This window comes from Pseudochaenichthys georgianus, unplaced genomic scaffold (assembly GCF_902827115.2).
Source record: "Pseudochaenichthys georgianus unplaced genomic scaffold, fPseGeo1.2 scaffold_426_arrow_ctg1, whole genome shotgun sequence".
NCBI lineage: Eukaryota > Metazoa > Chordata > Actinopteri > Perciformes > Channichthyidae > Pseudochaenichthys > Pseudochaenichthys georgianus.
This window is the reverse complement of record NW_027262991.1, coordinates 56133-61425: the sequence shown is the minus strand read 5'-3', so window position 1 is coordinate 61425 and position 5293 is coordinate 56133.

Here is a 5293-nt window from a genome sequence, read left to right as displayed (position 1 = left end):
GGCTTCGGACGGCTTCACTAAAAGTCACCCAGCTCTGCCCTACTACAGACCGGCTGTGTGCAGTCACAGAGATGCTATGGCTGCGCTACATGACGTTAATGGTCTGGTCCGAGAATGGACACCATTTCCTGTTCACAGAGAGAATGACATTCCTCAAACTGAACTTTACAGCCGTTGATACTGTCTCACATGGGTCTGCTTCCCCCCCACCGAGCCATGAACTGAAAGCTTGACGTCTGCTTTGAACACTTGGAAGCCTCCCTGTCACACCAGCTCCAAACCCTTGGGTCAGTCAGATGAGTCAAACGGCTTCACTTGGGCACAAGGGTCAGAAATATGACTCTCGTTACCACGGAGTGGTTTGTTTGTTTTTGAAGGCTATCCATACTGCTATGCAGAGGATGCCTGTAAGATTGGCAAACTATGAAAAGCCCCTACCATTTTTAGTATAGGCCTGATGTCAGGGGCCTCTTACTGTCAACTACACATATTTACCATTTTTCCACCTGGTGAAACGAGAGGCTTCACGGAGCTTAGGCTAAGAATACAACCATTCTGTTCTGCTCTAACGATTGAATTTATAGATTCTATATCAAAATAGTTTGTTTTTATTGTTTCCAATGATAACGTCACCTTAAGTGGAGGAATGCAAACCTGTTTTCAAATGTAAGGTTTTGAATTTGTTTGACATTTCTCAGTAAAGACACCCTCAGACGCCCACTATCATTCATGCTATGCCTTCAGTGGTGACTCAGATGTTAAGGGGGTTGAAGCTGTTCCTCCCAAATCAGAGATGCTTTTTTGTTTGTTTTTTTTCAACAAAGGAGTGCATTTCCTGCATAATATATGGTTCTCACAATTGTTTTTGTTATTTGCGCACAGCTGATACTGAGTTTTCTCGAGTGATGGGTTATGACCTCTACCATGCTTACATGGACTCGTATGTTTTATTTCATATCTAACTGAAGTAAGAGAGAATAGAGAGAGCTGTGAGAGAGATGGGAGATGAGGATGTGAGAGGGATGTGGAAGAGAGACTAGAGAGATGAGGATAAGAGAGGGATAGGAAAGAGAGAAGAGTTATTTGCAAGTTGCCTGCTGATACTGAGTTTTCTCGCTTAATAGCTTATAGATGATACAGTACCATGTTTAAATAGACTCCTACGTTGTTATTACATTATGTGACATAAGTAAGAAAAGGGAGGGGAGAGTCAATTATATTTCAGTAATTGATCTCATATTGAAACATTCATTTCTCAAACCTATGTTTTATGGAAGAGGAAATGTACGCCTGATAAACTAATCTTTTATCAAACGGTAAATGGTGAATTAAAATAACATTTAGAATCATTGAGAACGGGTTATATCCACAGGGACTAGCTCACCTTTAACTTAAAATAACATTTCTCTGCTTTGGACTGATGAGTATATGATTCTTGCATGTTAAATGACTAACACAAACCTTACATTTATGCATGTGCATGTGTCAGGAAGACTCCCAAATAATTCTGAGGGGCCTATCCTATTTTTGTAATTGAATGATAATGTGCTAATCCATTACCTTGAGTTGTCTGCACTCAGGAAAACATCTCTATCAAGTGTTAACCCAATAACTAGGACAGCTCTGAAGGCCAAGGGTCAGAGAGAGAGGATCACACCCTCTGGCTGCAGAGAGCACCCCCAACCACGGGCAAAGAGGCACGAGGTCGTTCGAGATGAGAGGATTCTAATCTTCAACTTTCTGATGGGATGGGATGCTTCTTCATCTTTCTGCTCAGACAACTCTGCAGGACGAGCGATGGCTTCAGAGGCTCCATGTTTCTTGGAGGGGCAGATTTCTTCCTAAACATCTCCCATCACGGGGCGGGGCATCTGGAATGTGCCACTTGGAATAGGCTCTGCTCTCAAGCAGATAGCAGAAGGAATGCAGGCAGATGAGCCTCTGGTTCACTGGGAGATCATAAAGTGCTCACTGAATGAGCCACAAAAGCAGAGCAATTGGGGGGGTTTGAAATATGGCGCTCTGGTGAAGAAGAGTTTTGAGCCAATCAGCACTCAGTGCTAATCTACAGTATCGGGATGCCTTTACACACCAGACATTCTGTGTCATAAAGAAAGGAGGAGAACGAGTCAGGAGGACATGTTCTTCTAGCTCTTGTACAAAGATAACATTTTAATTGAATGACCAGATGATTACAGATGTACAATTAATGATTGTTTTTATATTTCCGATGAACAGATATGTGTTAAATAGTGGTGACAAATATATTTTGTCAGATCAGATTACACTTTCACACTAAACAAATAAATTAATTGTCAGATCAGATTACACTTTCACACTAAACAAAATAAATTAATTGATATTTTCAGATTGATAAGGTATTGAACAATAAGATATTTCTAATATTATAACAGACAATGTTACTATCCTTAATCATTACCAGGTAAAATGTACAACGAGGAAACCAGATTACCAGGTTCCCAATCCAGGTGCTACTGCATGCTACATTTAGATAGAAAAACAAATGTTCTATCCACTCCACTTAAATACTCAGCAGGTGATGTAGATTTTTCAAAAAGGCCTTAATCACTCCTTTTAAACTAACTAAAATTAATTATGCAGCAAGTTTAATGTTAAACTACGCACATGAACGCAATATTAGCAACTGTTTGCTGTGCCAAAATATGCCAGAATCTATGCATTCTCCCATGTTTAGCCCAATTCCTTTCACGAAAGCTGGTTTAGTGAACTGGACATAGCATCCAGAATTAGCAATGAGGCTGAGGATTGGTACAACTTTTTCCCATAGACTCCGAGCAATCTTAACAGTACGAGGGCTTAGTCTCTCTCATTGTTGATACAGTAAATAAAATTACCTGCCTGACGGTTTCAAACAAATAGATGTTTTGATTTGTCCTTGAATAAAGAACAGATGTTTTTGATTTAACTTCCTCAGGTTGTTTAAATAAAATACCTGACTTTTCCTTTTCAGATTTTAAACAAATGTATTTGAATAAAATGTATGTAGTAAAGTGCCTTACTCTTGAATAAGTGTATTGAAGTAAACGTAAAGTAATGTTAAAGATTGAGGACACTGTACCTTTACAGATTACAGATTGATCGATTCATCACTGTGAATTTATACCTTAACTGTGAATCTTAACTGGATCCCTTATGATTCTGATTTAATACAATCCTAAATTATAATTGTGTTTTAATAAGTAATTGCCTTGAAGTAAATCTTTAAGACGTAAGCTGATTTTGAATTTGTGTTTGATGAATGAGATTAACTGAGTGATAAAAGATCTTGTTTTGAAACATATATTTTACTATTATATTTTTGTATTACATGTGTGTTATTATTGTGCTTTTGACAAAAATAAATCAAACACTGAAGAGAGATGATTTTCTATTGTGGTTGTCTGTATCAACCATTGTGATTGACTGTTTCAATCTTATTCTGCTTTTGATGTAATTAATGTAATGGGAACCCACACAACTCTGAGGACGTTTTATTTGATTTAAGTAGTGACTGAAATATTCTTAGACTAATGTTAATTGGTTATCAATAAATTGATAAAAGAGTGGATCTGTTAGATAATATTTTAATGATATCTGTGCAGGGGAGAATTTTAGTGTTTTCCTATGTGTCTTGCCTGCAACTTAGAGCAGGGCACAGGTCAAAGGTCCTGCCTTCCTGTGGGGGGAGTGTGGCCAACTGCGCAGATGACTTTAACAGACTTTCTTTGTCTCTAAACATGTGTGTGATCGATTAGGATGGAAAAGAGCGCGAATATAGGCGCCTCCTATATTCTCTGTGTAGATTTGCGCTGTGTTTCTGTGTAACCTTTAGTGTTGACTTGGGATTCACATGATGCAAGTTGTGTGAATATCTTGTGAATGCTCCCGGCCGTTGGATCTCTCAATAAATCCCAGTGTTTGACATTCGGAATTCCTGCTCCTCCCGTGTCTCTCTGAGTCCTGATTTCCATTGCAACAGAAGTTTCCCTTACAAGAAGTAAGATGTGAGCGAGGGGGATATCTTTATTTAGACATCTGGAATGCTGCAGGATAAAAATGAGTGTGCGTTCTCTGTATATGTTTATGTAGAGTTCTACTATTTCACTGCTTGAGAGCAGCAGTGATGTTTTCCTCGTTATTATTGATATTAAGGTAATTTACATGTATTGCTTGTATTGGCCAACTATATTTTAGACATATCTACTGTGTGTGGGTTACACTGATGGGGGAGGGAGAACAGAGAGGGAAGTCCATGCAGAAAATGTGTGTGTGCAGGAATGTGAGACAACGGACACCAGATGCGTTTGTTTTGCCACAAACGTAAGAGCCTCCTGGCTGGCTCGCGCTGATTCGCTACGACAGCCCATAGTTTTTATATCGCCCAATAGATGACCTGTATGGGAGGAGCATCCACACAACTCCTCCTGTTGTTTTTGCATATAAGCCTGTTGAATCCTTAGTCCGGTCTCTTTTTCCTTCAGGCGGTCCAGATAGTAAGATCTCAGAGAGGGGAAGAAGAGCAGGAGTACTCCTTTGTATTGTATTGTATTGTATTTACCTTTACAGCAGATTATTGTTTAACCCTTTATCTGGTGCTTTGAATTCCTTCTTTAATAAATCTGACTAGCTCATCAAAGGACACGCGGAGCTGAGGTGGGTTTCAGACCACACTCAGACTCCAACAGTTGGTAGACCTCGTGAGCCAGTTTCTCATACAGCATCTCTACAGAGATGCTGTATGTGAAACCAATGTGAGTTTGGGAAATTGCATAATATAAATGTATTTTAGTATACCTCAACAATGGAACCTGCTGATTGGTCCACCTGAAGAAGAGGGGAGCATATAAGCTGCAGCCATGCAGTTTCCTCTGCCCTCTCTCTGACTCGACTTCTCCTACTCCCAACACTGTTGCATATTTATATCTGTCCTGTTGTGCTGTGGGTATAACGGTCCTCTTGCTTGTTTTGAAACCTCATAAATAGAAACTACTACTACTTACTCACCGTGCCTACGTCAACCACCTCCCCCCCCTGGCAGCATATTCTCTACCTCCGCACCATCTCCCCCGTCTCCATCACCGTGCCTACGTCAACCACCTCCCCTCCCTTCAAGAAAGCATCTGCAGTCTCCGAAGCCTGATAAGGATGTGTGTGTACAAAACACAACAAACTCACTGATATGTGTGGGGTCCAGGCTCAAGGGCGTATGGCACTCTCCACTCTTTCCAGGACATGCCGGGGCCCTGCCTGCCAGTAGCTTTGCCGATATCTG